Source organism: Lutra lutra, chromosome 8 (assembly GCF_902655055.1).
Source record: "Lutra lutra chromosome 8, mLutLut1.2, whole genome shotgun sequence".
In the NCBI taxonomy this organism is placed as follows: Eukaryota; Metazoa; Chordata; class Mammalia; order Carnivora; family Mustelidae; genus Lutra; species Lutra lutra.
In genome coordinates this window covers 8,643,000-8,657,302 of record NC_062285.1, presented here as the reverse complement: position 1 = coordinate 8,657,302, position 14,303 = coordinate 8,643,000, and the positions used below count along the sequence as shown (strand labels likewise).

General features: G+C 36.1%; 1 pseudogene; it reads left to right on the top strand.

Moving 5' to 3' along the window:
* Positions 1-13,068: 13,068 nt before the first annotated feature.
* On the top strand, positions 13,069-14,071 carry LOC125106408 (DNA polymerase beta-like; annotated as a pseudogene).
* The last annotated feature ends 232 nt before the right edge of the window (positions 14,072-14,303 follow it).

Below are 14,303 nucleotides of genomic sequence, written 5' to 3'. Positions count from 1 at the left end.
TTCCTTCCTTCCTTCCTTCCTTCCTTCCTTCCTTTCTTTCGTGACTGCTAACCACAGGCAAGCAGATGTTTTATCTAAGATGCCGAGAAAGGAAATAAAACAGAATCATGACAAATATTCAGTTCAAATAGGGGAAAAAAAGAGAGAGAGGAGAACAAAGGACAGGACCAGTAGCCAACAGAGTAAGATGATAGGTTTAAATTGAAACTTACTGCTTGTAAATGGTAGAGACACTTGATTAAAGGAGATTTTCAGATGGATAAAAAATTGAGACTCAGATATATGCTGTGGAAGGAACCTTTTGTTATGACACAAACAAGTAAAAAGTAAAATAATGTAAAAAATGTGAACTTACTTAGTTTTACTTAGTCTGATACTAATGTAGTGACACAAACTTCCTGTGGAATCACTACATTAGTATCAGACTAAGTAAATTTCAGAGCAAAGAGAAGTAGGTCATTTTATAATAAGTCAATTTGCCAAGTAGATATAAGAGTCCTAAACACCTAACTTCTAATTACAAAGTCTCAGAATATATGAAGCGAGAACCATCAGAAGAAAATAGAAGAACTAGAGAGATTCACAATGATAGTTGAAGAGTTCAATGCCTCTCCTGTGATTAATAAAGAAACAAAATCAGTAATTTTATAGTAGTGTTGGACCAATACTGACTTGACCTAAATGGTATTTTGAACATTCTCCTGACAACAGCACAATATGCATTTTTCCCAAGTATTCTCAGATAATTTAACAAAATAGATGCATTCTGATACATAGAGCATGACTTAAGAAATTCAAAATAATTTAAATCTTATAAAGTAATTTATTTTGTCATATTGGGCTTAAATAGGAAATTAATAACAGAAATATACTTGTAAAATCTTCAAGTACATGGAAACTAAATACCACATTTCTAAATAATTCCTAGGTAAAATAAGAAAAGGAAATGAGAAACTATTTTGAGCTGAAATCAAATGAAGTACAACTTATCAAAATTTATGAATTGCAGTTAAACAGTACTTAGAAGAAAACATATAGCACTGAAATGGTTATATTAGAAAAAATTTGACTCAAATGAATGATCTCCGTTTCCACTGTAAGAAACCAGAAAAGAACAAATTAAACCCCAAATGAAGAAAGAAAAGGAAGTAATAGTTATAAGACCATAAATAAATTGAGAAGAGAAAACCGTTAGAGGAAATCAGTGAAAACAAAAGCTGTTTTTTTGTTTTTGTTTTTTGAAGAGATCAGCAGAATCAAGTTTTAAGTCAGATTGGTAGGAAGAAAAAAGGAAGACACAAAGTACCGATATCAATGAGGGAAGTGACAGCACTATAGATTTTACAAATATTAAGAAGATAAGTAAATAGTGTGTCCAACTTTGTGTTGCCAAGTTCAGACAACTTAGACAATATGGCCAAATTGCTTAAAAGATACAAAGTACCAAAACTCACTAGGGAAGAGACATATATTCTGGACAGTCTTGTATTTATTTAACAGTATGAGTTCATAGGCAAATACCTTACAGCAAAGAAGACCCCAGATATAGATGGCCCACCTGCTGAATTTCACCAGACATTCAAAAAAGAAATAACAGCAAATATTAATAAATTACATTTCTAAAAAACTGACAGGTAGAATTGCTTCCTAAAACTCATTCTATGAGACTGCACTTACTCTGTCACCAAAAACAAAGGTGACTAGAAAACAAAAAAACTAGAAAACAAAAAGAGAACAAAAAACTTTCTCATGAACAATAACCATATTGGTGTTTAACATCTATATCTATATCTATATCTATATCTATATATCTATATCTATCTATCTATCTATCTATATATCTTGCTAACAAATGAACAAGAACAGGCCTTAAAGTATAAAAAAATTTAAAGACAGGAATCTATAAATGAATAGAATTTCTAATTTATTAAGTTGAATCTTCTCTGAAAATTGGGAAAAGACTTCCATAATCTTCCTTGCAGGTGAACCTATTTTAAAGATAATTTCCCTAACCAAACACCTATCAGATTGATTTTCAGAAAAGAAATAAGGGAAATTCCAGATGAATTATTTTATTACTTTAGTGGAGCCAATATCCAAACTTTTAGGGAACCAGATGTTTTCGAATCTGTGAGAAAAAAAAAAATTCATAGTTTTATTTCATAGTTTAAATCTCTGGAACAGTATGCATAAAGAGTGTTTAAAAAGGAAATACTGATTTAAAAAGGAATCTATTCTGATTATAAAATCACAAATAAGTCCTGTCAAGCATATGGAGTGATATATGGAAAAATTCATCTATGACATCCTCAATGAGATTAAGTTTCTAAAACGAAATATTTAAAAAATTAAAGTGGTAGCAAAATGAATTAAAAAGGCTGGGAAGCCATGAGTAAAGTGTCAGTAGACCTAAAGGCAGACTGACTCGTAACTCACTAACAGTCCAAAAGAAAGTAGAAATGGTCTTATGAAATTAGGCAGAGCTGACTGAGAGACTCACCACTGAGGTGGGTAGAGAGTAAAGTTAAGGACTCAAATGCATTCCTACTCATCACTGCTAGAAAGGAAAACGAAGGCAAAAACTAATTCTTACCCTGACTCAGAAGGCCCTTCCTGGCCTCTCTGTTGCCTACCGTTTCTTTCCTACTAGGGCTCTAGCTTTGCTAAGCTTCCTGTTCTCTCAGTGGGACATTCTGCCTCGCACCCAGGCTCTCAGAAGAGGATGTTTCCTTGATCTTACTGTTCTCTTTCCTCTGCATTTCCTAATCAACTCTTGCACATCCTTCGTATCCCATCTTAAAGGTGACTTGCTCCCCTAGAACAGGTTACCCCTGATCCATAATCCTATTTAATTGTGACTTTCTTTCATTGCATTTATGGTGCTGTTGTAAATTTTTTTAAGCGTTTGCTTCACGTCTGCCTCCTCTATTAAACTGGCAACTCCTTGAGTTACAGATTATATCTCTACCCATTGTGTCTGTACCCTTTTTTTGAAAGATTTTATTTATTTGAGAGAGATTGAGAATTTGAGCAGGGGGCAGAGGCCGAGGGAGAAGCAGACTCCCTGCTGAGCATGGGGCCTGATGTGGGGCTCAATCCCAGGACCCAGAAATCATGACCTGAGCCAAAGGTAGACACTTAACGGACTAAGCCACTGAGGCATCTTGTGTCTGTACTCCTGATCTTAGACATGGTACAAAGTAGGAATTAAAAACTATTTAATATGTTAATAAATAACAAAGAGAGATCAAACTGTAAATAAAATAAACTAGAGTGAATAACATAAACACAAAAATGAAAGATTAAAGCCCAAACTAGACCAAGGCAGTAAAAAAAAAAAACTATAACTCTGGTCCTCGTGCTTGGAAAACATTGTAAGGCATTGAAAGAGTTGTCAGGGGGGTGATTGGTGGAGTGAAAGGCTTACTCTTCCTTACAGATAACCCGACCTCCTTCTGTCTGTTATATGCTACTCTTGTCTGTGCTTTCTTTTCACAGTGTCCTTTGCACTTTTGCATCGCTAGGACATGGCTTGCACATATTCAGTGAAAGATAACATCATGAGTAGATAAATGGATGAATGGCAGTGGGAGAAGTCCTCCTCATGGTCACGAATGCTACCCAATCTAAGAAAGAGCTTGAAGTGAAGGAATGATGCCATGAGGATATGCAGCACTCCGGGAGTCTGAAATTCAAGGGGAGACTTGTTGACATCCTTGACTTTTCCTAGTGTCATTGGCTTTATTTCCCTGACAATGGTATTTAGTGTGGGTAAAGTTTTACCCACTAAGTTTGGGTAAAACTACTAGCTTAGAAAACATCTAGCTAGTTTTAACGAAAGATAAAGGTTCTGTAACCACAGCTATGCTGTTCATCATAAGGCACACGGATATGGTAGCCTTGCTGCTTGAATAGTTGTTAGAGGTCTGTCTGTAGTTTAAATCTGAAATTTAGGGGAAGAAATCCAGTTTGTTTTGTTAGCTTTCTGATGTAATTGTATTGGCTAATAAGTGCTATGACACAAGCCATCATATTTATGAGAGACTTATTGTTATGTATAATTTTAATTATATAAATAATGTATATAAGTACAATAAATATTATATATAATTACATATATAATTATATAAACATGATTTTGAAGAATTTATATATTATTTTAATAATTATTTTCATACTATATGAATTTGTCAAAAATGAAAGTAGATGTATATCCTATTTATATTTTAGAGTCAGTATTACTTTGGCAGAATTTACAACGATAGGTTCATAGAAATGGTACAATATTAAGAAATTATATATATGTATATAATAGATATATATTTTTAAATTTACCCTATTGTGCCATTTTATAAAGTGTATGGGCTTCATTTATGGACAAGTGTACTTTCACTGAACCATTTCTTCTTTGTTAGTAGAAAGCCCACAGTTTCAGATGCTTCCCTTTTTTATCTTTGGCCAAATGAGTCATTTTAAGACAAGCACAACTGATACAAAGACCCCATGAGTTATTTACATTTGGCAGACAAATGAAATAACCTTTCTTCTGGTTTTTAGTCTATCTGGCAACATGCCTGGGATGATAGTTTGTATGTAGAAGTAAGAGATATGTTTTATTACCTGCTTTTTCCATACTATATATTAAGAACCCAAAGTAAAAACTTTATGGAAGCACCAACATCTAAGCTGACATATACCACAGTGACTTATATAAAAGCATCTCTCACAAAGATGAACTGCTCTTGAATACAGAAGACTGATTTCAGTTCCGGACAGTCAAGATGGGAATTGTATCTGTGATAATAATGGCACAAGGCAGACAGAAGCTATTTTTAAAAGAACTGCCTGGAGGCCAGAGGGTTACTCCCAAGAGGGGGAAAAAGAAAATCAGCATTTCCATCTTCACTTTTGAGTGTGGAGCTCTGACTTTCCCAGCCTGCAAACAGTAAAAGCTAAACCTATGCGTATTAGTAAAAACATGCCGCAGAGAATAGCAGTGGGAAAAAATGTGGCCAAACTGTTCTCCATAGTGCATCATCTATAAATCTGTGGTTAACATCTGAACAGCTTCATGTGGCAAGGAGAAAACCCAGTACATACAAAGAAAACTTGTAACTAATTATGCTCAGTCTGTTGCATTGTTACCAGTCATTGCTTCTGAACAATGCTTGCTTCTAACAACTATCCAAGTCATACATAATGCATTGTAGATTGGAAAACACATACCCAAACTAGTCATATTAAATCCACAACTCAAAATAGAAACCCTTGGCTCATTCACATCCCTCTACTTCTGATGTTAGGGTTCCAATTTTATTCATTTATTTGCAGACATGTGGTTATCTGTTGGTTTTCAGAAGTAAAGATCATTTCTCCAAGCAACAAGAACAAACAAACAAAAAACCAAACAAAAATACTTCAGCCTGAACTAAACTGCTCTTCTTCCAAATAAGTTTGATGTGAGGTAATCTCATTACTCTATAAATGATCCCTTTCCTTCTCAAAGCTCACATCAAATAGCAAGAAACATCTGTGAACAGAGAGGAGAATAATTAGGGATCTAGGGAGAATTTCATAAACACAGCACAATGTTCAGCTTGTGCATCTCAAAGAACCAGGGAACTGTTCGCTCAATAGTGTAATATCCTTTATTCAGTGTCATCCTTTCCAGTTTTTCTGGAGAAATCGCTGCTGTTAAAATACTTAATCTCCTTTGAAATAGAGATATTGAAGCCAGCATCAGAGTTAAAAGCAAAGATTGATAGTGCCTGTCAGAAAAATGAGGTATTTAAAAGTCAGGCATTAAAAAAGGGTTACTTTGTGTGTGGCACTATTGTTCTGGGGCTGTGAGAATAAGAATAAGAAACATCACAACCTCTTCTAAATCTTCTGCAGCTCAGTTTTCTGTGCTGTTTTCACTCTTTAATAATTGAAAAGAACTGTGGTTTGTTTAAATCAGAGCATGCCATAGTAATAAACATTTGTTGAATATATACATTTCCTGCTGTAAACACAGCTTAAACAAGCCTGCATCAAACATATTAACTATTTGCTTTAAAAATCATATTATCTATAGTCACTGGCCTATTTCAGCCATCACTGCCTTTACAGATAGGCTTCTTGGAAGAATGTTTCCATTCGTTTTCTCCAGTTACTTCTCATTCATTCGTCAGTCTACTGATCTGGAGCTTCTTTGTCCCAAACTAAAATCCATATGATCAGTTTGTCAGATACAGTTGAGGTTCTTTAATTTGCACAAGTACTACACAGTTGCACAAGTACTACACAATTGCACAAGTACTACACAATTCAGGAGTGTTCTCACTTCACCTTCTCACTCATCTTGCCACCTCTGACTTAAACCCTGCCAGTCATTTGGTAGCTATCTTCCCATTCCCCGGACTACACATGTATGTATGCTTATACATAACACAGGTAGACAAACTGCTTTCCATCGCTGGCCTTCTAATCCCATAGGGTACCCAGCACATTAGTGTGGGTGGGGGGGTCTACTTCATTTTTTCTCATGATTGTGTCGTGTGGATGCTCCAAGAGGTATATAAGCTCTCTGCTGCTGATGAACCTTGAAGTTGTTAACACTTTCATTTTTAACCAGTGCAGAGACCATTATTGTATGGGGTTGGTGAGTGATAGGTAATATACTTTAAAAAATTTCAGATGTCGTCCAGTACCAACAAAGTAAACTTTACTCATTGACAACATATATGAATATGTATCCATATTCCTTCTTGGGAAACATACTTCTTTGCTCTTGACTGTCTCTTGGTGAAAAATATCTTCTTTCCATGATTATAAGTGAGATTGGTCATCCTTTCATATATTTTACTCACTATAATATAATGTTGTTTTCTACTTTATAATCTTTACAAAATTTCTTATAGCATGATTTGCCAATCATATTGAGATTGATGTTGGAGATTTTAACTTTAAGGACCTTCATCTTTTATCTTTTATGTATTACAAGTATTTCTTACATGTTGTTGTTGAGTTTTGGAGATTTTAACGTTATGCCATGTTGGACATGCGTCTCTTAAATGTTATATAATCATATCTGACAGCCTTTCCCTTCATGATTCTTGGACTACGTGACTTGCTTCTGAAGGTCATAAAATATTACGTTGTAGGTTATTCTACTTTTCTAGTTCTTTAACCCATTAGGACATTACTGTTGTATGTGTATATTTACATGTCAGATATGTGAAGTATGCATATATATGAAATCAGCATTCTATTTTTTCTGCAAATGGAAAGATAATATCCTAACATTTAAATTATTTAAAATTGTGTAATGTTTTTTAATATTATCTTTATTATAAAAATTAGCATATCTCATAGACCTATTTATGAACACTCCCTTTTTATGCTGATTGCTTGTTTATGCCTGCAAAAATACCATGTTATTTCAGTTTTTGCTTTTTAATATCTCATTTTCATACTAGTAGGGTATGATCATCATGCTATTATTTTCCAGTACCAGTGGACTCTTTTAATGTTCTCGTTTTCAATTTAATCTCACACCACTCACAAAAATTAACATGAAATAGATTAAAGACTTAAATAAGACTTGAAGCTGTAAAACTCTTAGAAGAAAACAGAGGAAAATGTTTCTTGAGATTGGTCTTGGCCACAATTTTTTGGATATGCCATCACAAGCACAAGCAACAAAAGCAAAAATTAATAAGTGAGACTATATCAAATTTAAAAGATTTTGTACAGCAAAAGTAGCAGTTAGCAAAATGAAAAGGCAGCCTACAGGATGGGAGAAAATATTTGCAAACCAATCTGTCTGATCAAGTGGTTAATATCCAAAATAAATCAAGAATTCATACAACTCAATCCAAAAAAAAAAATCTGATTGAGAAATGGACAGAACAGGGACGCCTGGGTGGCTCAGTTGGTTGGACGACTGCCTTCGGCTCAGGTCATGATCCTGGAGTCCCGGGATTGAGTCCCGCATTGGGCTCCCAGCTCCACGGGGAGTCTGCTTCTCTCTCTGACCTTCTCTTCGCTCATGCTCTCTCTCACTGTCTCTCTCTCAAATAAATAAATAAAATCTTAAAAAAAAAAAAGAAATGGACAGAACATCTGAAATTCATTTTTCCATATGATATATGGAAGAGCTATAAATGGCCAGCAGGTACATGAAAAGGAGCTCAACAGCACTAATCATCAAGGAAATGCAAAACAAAGCCATCTCACCCTTGTTAGATGGGCTATCATCAAAAAAAGACAAGAGATAATAAGAGTTTTCAAGGATGTGAAGAGAACTCTTATGCACTATTGGTGGGAATGTGAAATGGTACAGCCATTATGGAAAACAGGATGGACTTTACTCCAAAAAAATAAAAATAGAGACCATGTGATCCAGCAAGCCTACTTCTGGATTACTATCCAAAGGAAACAAAAACAGGATCTCAAAGAGTTATTTGTAGTCTCGTGTCCATTACAGCATTATTCACAATAGCCAACATATGGAAACAACCTAAGTGTCTGTTAACGGATGAAGGGATAAAGAAATGTGGTATATGTATGCAGTAGAGTATTACTCAGCCATGAGTAAGGAGGAAATCTTTTTATTTGCACAGCATGGATGGACCTTGAAGACATTATTCTAAGTTAAATAAGTCAGACAAGGAAAGACAAATTGCCAATGTTCTCACTTACACAGAATTTTTAAAAAGCCGAATTCATAGAATGTTGCAAGGGCCTGAGGGGCTGAGATTGGGGATATGTTGGTCAAAGGGTACAAATTTGCAGTTATAAGATGAATAGTTCTGGTGACCTAACATACAGAGTGGTGACTGTAGTTAATATTTTACTAAATATTTTCCAAGAGATTAGATTTTAAATATTCTCAACACACAAGTGCACACACACAAAGGTAATTAAGTTACGTGATGGAGGTGTTAGCTAATGCTATCATTGTAATCATTTTGCAGTATGTAAGTGTATCAAATCAGGACTTTGTACACCTTAAATTTATACAATGTTACATATAAGTTATATCCCAATAAAGCAGGAGAAAGGGAAAAAAAATCTTTCCCTCAAAAAGAGAGAGATTGAGAGAGCCATAAACCCATCTTCTGGATTTCTCTCTGTTTGAAAGAAATTGTATTTACTAACTATATCTGAGATTTGCTCAACATACAAGCTGTGTCTTGTATCTTGTGTCTTTATTTCCAAACTGTCTTCTTCAGCTCAACATGTAAATTAAAAATGACAATTAGATAATCAAAACTTACTGGGCATGGAGAGTACATTGGTCCCATAGCATGAACTAAAAAAAAAAAAAAAAAAAAAAAAAAAAAAAAAAAAAAGTTAATGCAAAAAATAAAGATAAATTTACATATAAAAATATGTAATAATATTTTGTTATTTATATTCATGTAGACTACCATTTTGTATTATTTTTAAATATAGAATTAATTTGCCTTGATATACCTCAATTATATGATTGAGTTTATCAATCTGATATTCATCAAAGGAAAAGAATACTTCTAAGTAGTCTGGAAAGTTGAGGAAGCTGCCCCTGTCTGTTCACTCTTTTACTGTTCCCTTCCAGTTCCCTCTGATCCAGTTTCTACTCGTTGCCTTTCAGGATGACCCAACTACCCGCAATGCTGTGACGACCTTAAGTAAAGGTACCCGTTTCCCATTCTCCACCTAGTTTTTCACTGGACATGTATGCTTCTCAAGTTCACAGGGGATCCTCAAACCAGATGTAGGGAGCCTTTTGCTAATGATTAATCTGCCGATGCAGGTGCACTCAAGTCAGAAGACTCACGGGCTTGTAAGTGGAGCCCTTGCTATCCTGTGCTCTGAGAGCTCTGGGAAGGTGAACGTGGGAAAGGAACAGGATTTCTGGGGATTGGAGGGCTCTACCTGGCTTGGGAAAGACTTTCAAATAATTACCAGAATACATTTAAAGGAAGCTGTGTTATTTCCTGCAAGAAATATTGCTCTGTCAGCGACTACCCTCATAATATTATTGGCTACCAGATTAAGACTTAAAGGCTTATACAGTCCTTCGATTTTGGAAGTTTTCCCTCAGTACTGCTTAGCCTATTTCCCATATCTGCATTTTCTAAGAATCAACAGTTCTTTATGTTCTACTTCTGATGTCGGCATAGCCTGCCTGCATCCACACCAAATAACCATAACCAGATTTGCTAAATGGATGGAGAAGGCTTCTGGAAGGATTTCACAAGGCATTAGGTGAAAACCTTTAAAAGCCAACAGACTCGGGAAACGGTAATGTCAGTTCCTCTCACACCCCAGGGTATTCACACACCTGAAGAAATTTGTAAACGTGAAACAAAGGCTCAAAGAGCATAGCATGTGATGACAAAAACTGTCACTGCCTCCTACCAGCCAAACAGGTGAAGGGAGTTACCGCTACACACATACAGAGCAAGGGTGTTGCCAAATAGAGAATGACAGAGAAAAAACATTCTTTACTTTTATTACTTTGCCTCATGATTCCAAACACCGAGTTTCTATGGAAAAGGAGTAGGAATGTGTGGAGAAGGGATGCGGATGGTGATAATATCAGAAGCTTAATGATGGGAGTATCTGCTTCTGAGCGTTGTGCCCGCCAGCCTCCTAGTTCCACTTAGAGGTCACAGGAGATGAGGGACCTCTGATTCTGAGAAAAGCTAATCAGGGTTAGCTTCTTTCCTGTCGCCACTGTGCACTAATTCTGCAAAATTAGGTAACAGAACGAGGTCTGCACTGACAGTGTACAGTCAGGCTGAACTGTTGCAGTTGAGGACCAAACGGGCCAGTCCCGAAAGGGATTGCTTTTCCTTTCATCGACAGGATGGAAAAGAGATATTTCAGTGTTGAAATAAATTGTTGAAAATCTATTTCTTAAGAAGTCTACGGTGATCTCTGTCAATCTGACTTCTGTGTGCCCAAGAATGCAAAACTTCTGTACAGAACTGACTATTAATAGAACAAACACGACTTGTTTTTTAAATTCTCCTTTAGTTTAACCTTGTCTTTTTTTTTTTTTTTTTTAATTTGGATGCTTGCCTTCAAGGATTGAGAAAATAAGCCAAGGATTTCCTTCCAGAGAAATCTTGAAAGGTCTTCAATAGAGTTTGGCTTTCTAGTATGCCACTAATTAAAATGAACTCTTGGGGCTTCTTTAGAAAAAGTATTCTTAAATTATAGAGATGCTACTACATGTGAGGGTTTTGTTCATTTATCTCTTAAATTTATATAAAACATCACCCTTGGAAAATGTCAGTGTATTGATTATCTTCCCTAAAATGATGCCATCCCTTTTTATTATACAGTGTCTAGGAGACAATGAAAATTTATCTTATCTCTTGTGACATTCAGAAAAACAGTCTAGAAAACTAGGAGGAAAAAAGAAAATTCAAGAGCTATTTAAAGCAATGGTGTGTGGCCTTCATAATTTCTTATATCAGTTCTACAACTGCACAGACATTTCTTACTCTTAAACTTTTGCTTTAGTTAATAAAATCACTGCAATTAGATTAAGATTAGATATCATATCGTAGTCCTGTTCCATATTCCTGTTCCAATTGGTACAGATCCTTTTTGACCACTGGCCAGTATCAATAAATGTTAGCTTATGTTAGTTGGGGAAAGCTGAAGAAAAAAAAAATAATCAGAAAGTGTTGGAAGTATCAAGCATGATATGGATAATCAAAGGGACTTCATCCTTGTTTTTGGAAGTCTGATTTACCAGAATTTGTAGTGAGGTCCTCTTCACTGGTGCTGGTAATCACACTGGATGCCATAAAAAAGGGGGTGAAGTGTTCCCACTAAGATTTGGAAGAGAGGAATTAAATTCACCAAAATCTAGGTTGGATCCTCGCCCTCCCATGTAAAACCTTATACTGATACACCTGAAGCTTGAAATCAGAGACCGAGTATAGCAGAGGAAATCCTTTTCTCCATCAGTCCAATTCTCTTTGCCGCAGACTTAGCTGCCTTACTTAGTTTTTCTGGTTTTTTTGTTTGTTTGTTTGTTTTCTGGGTTTTTTTTTCCCCTATCAAATTATGCATTAGTTGCAAATTTATACTCCTCTAATGCGTTGAATTGTGTTTACCCCAAATTCATATAAGCCTCAGGTTGTGACCTTTGGAAATGGGGTTGTGGAAGATGTACTTAGTTAAGATGATGTCATATTAGATTAAGATTGGCTTCTAATCATTATAAAAAAGGAATTTTGGACAGAGACATCCATGCACGAGAGAGCACCTGCACACCTCTAGAAGCTTAGAGGAAAGGTATGGAAGAGATTTTCCCTCACAGCCCTCAAGAGGCTCCAACCTTGCCGATATCTTGATCTCAAACTTGTAGGTCCCAGGACTGCGAGATGATATGTTTCTTGTGGTGAAGTCACTTACAAGGTGGCACTTTGTTAAGGAAGCCATAGAAAACTAGTACATCGCTCTCGATATAGATTTTCTGTATCACATTTCCCAGACTTATCATCAGAATTACTTGTGCAACTTTTAAAAATATAGATTCCAGTGGAAGCTTCCACAAAAGATTCCAATTCAGTGTGTTTGGAGTGGGTCTGCAAATCTTTATTATAGCAAAAAACCAATCAAACTAAAAAAATTGGTCTGTGATTCTGCTGCAGAGTTAGATTTGAGCATTTCTACTCATGGAAACAAAATTAAAAGAAGTTTACAAATGACAAAAAAGCATAATTTTTCTATAATTTACTTGGTGAGGTTAAAAAAAAATATATATATATATATATATAAAATTTTTATTTCTAGGCCTTAATTATCTCTTTTGCCAAAGGAGAAGGTTAGACCTTTGGACCTTACTGTAAAAGGCAGAAATTTATAGTTTGGTGTCCTCTCATTAATACTTCTTGCCTATTTTGATCAGTAATGAGGATATGTTCAATGTTTTCAGAGACAGCCATTGTTTAGTGGGCCGTGCTGGTTTTGCTGGGGTTGATTTGCCACCCTTCCCAAAAGCCAGCCCCTCCTTAAAGCTGGGAGAGGGGGCCGGTCCCTGACTCTGAGCACTCTACAGTCCCTGGACAGGCCACCATGAACAAATGGAAGGCACCACAGAAGACCCTCAATGGGGAAATCACCCGCATGCTTATAGAACTCACAAACTTCCAGAAGAACACAAACCGGGCCATCCATAAGGACAGAGCTTACAGAAAAGAAGCATCTGTTATAGCAGAGTGCCCATACAAAATAAAAAGTAGAACAGAAGCTAAGAAATTGCCTGGAGTAGGAACAAAAACTACTGAAAAGATTTTTGAATTTTTAGCAATTGGAAAATTGTGGAGGCTGGAAAAGATTCAACGGGATGATACGAGTTCTGCCATCAGTTTTCTGACTTGAGTTAGTGGCATTGGTCCGTCTGCTGCAAAGAGGTTTGTAGAAGCAGGAATTAAAACATTAGAAGATCTCAGGAAAGAATGAAGATAAGTTGAACCATCATCAGCGAATTGGGCTGAAATATTTTTGAGGAATTTGAGAAAAGAGCTCATCCTGAAGAAATGTGGCAAACATAAGCCATTGTACTAATTCAATTTTAAAAAAACTGGATTCTGAATTCCTTGCTACAGTCTGCAGCAGTTTCCGCAGAGGTGCAGAGTTCATCGGTGACAAGGATGTTCTTCTGATCCATCCAGACTTTATTTCTGAATCCAACAAAGAGCCAAAGCTGTTACATCGTACTGCGGAGCAGTTATGCAAGGTCCATTTTATTACAGATGCTCTGTCAAAAGGTGAAACAAAGTTCATGGGTGTTTGCCAGCTTCCCAGTAAAAATGATGATAAAGAGTATCCACCAAGGAGAATTGATATCAGGTTGATCCCTAAAGATCAATATTACTGTGGGGCTCTCTATTTCACTGGGAGTGATATTTTCAATAAGAATATGAGAGCTCATGCCCTAAAAAAAGGGCTTCACAATGATGAATGCACAGTCTGTCCCTGGGGAGTCACTGGAGTTGCTGGAGAGCCTCTGCCAGTGGATATCAGGAAAGACATCTTTGACTACATCCAGTGGAAATACCGAGAACTCAAGGGTTGAAGTCAGTGAGGTCTATTCTTCATCCCAGGCACAGCTCAATTCAATTTATTTCTCTACCTTTGCTTTGTAAGGGTCTCTAGTGTTTTTAAATGATTGTTTCTTCCTTTCACTGCACTGTAGTCAATACAGCCTCTTGTACTATTAAAAAAGGAAAGCATATGCACGGTGTTTCATCCGTCACCGTGCAAGTGCCCATTAGTAACCACCATTTTGCTTCATAGGTCACATTCCA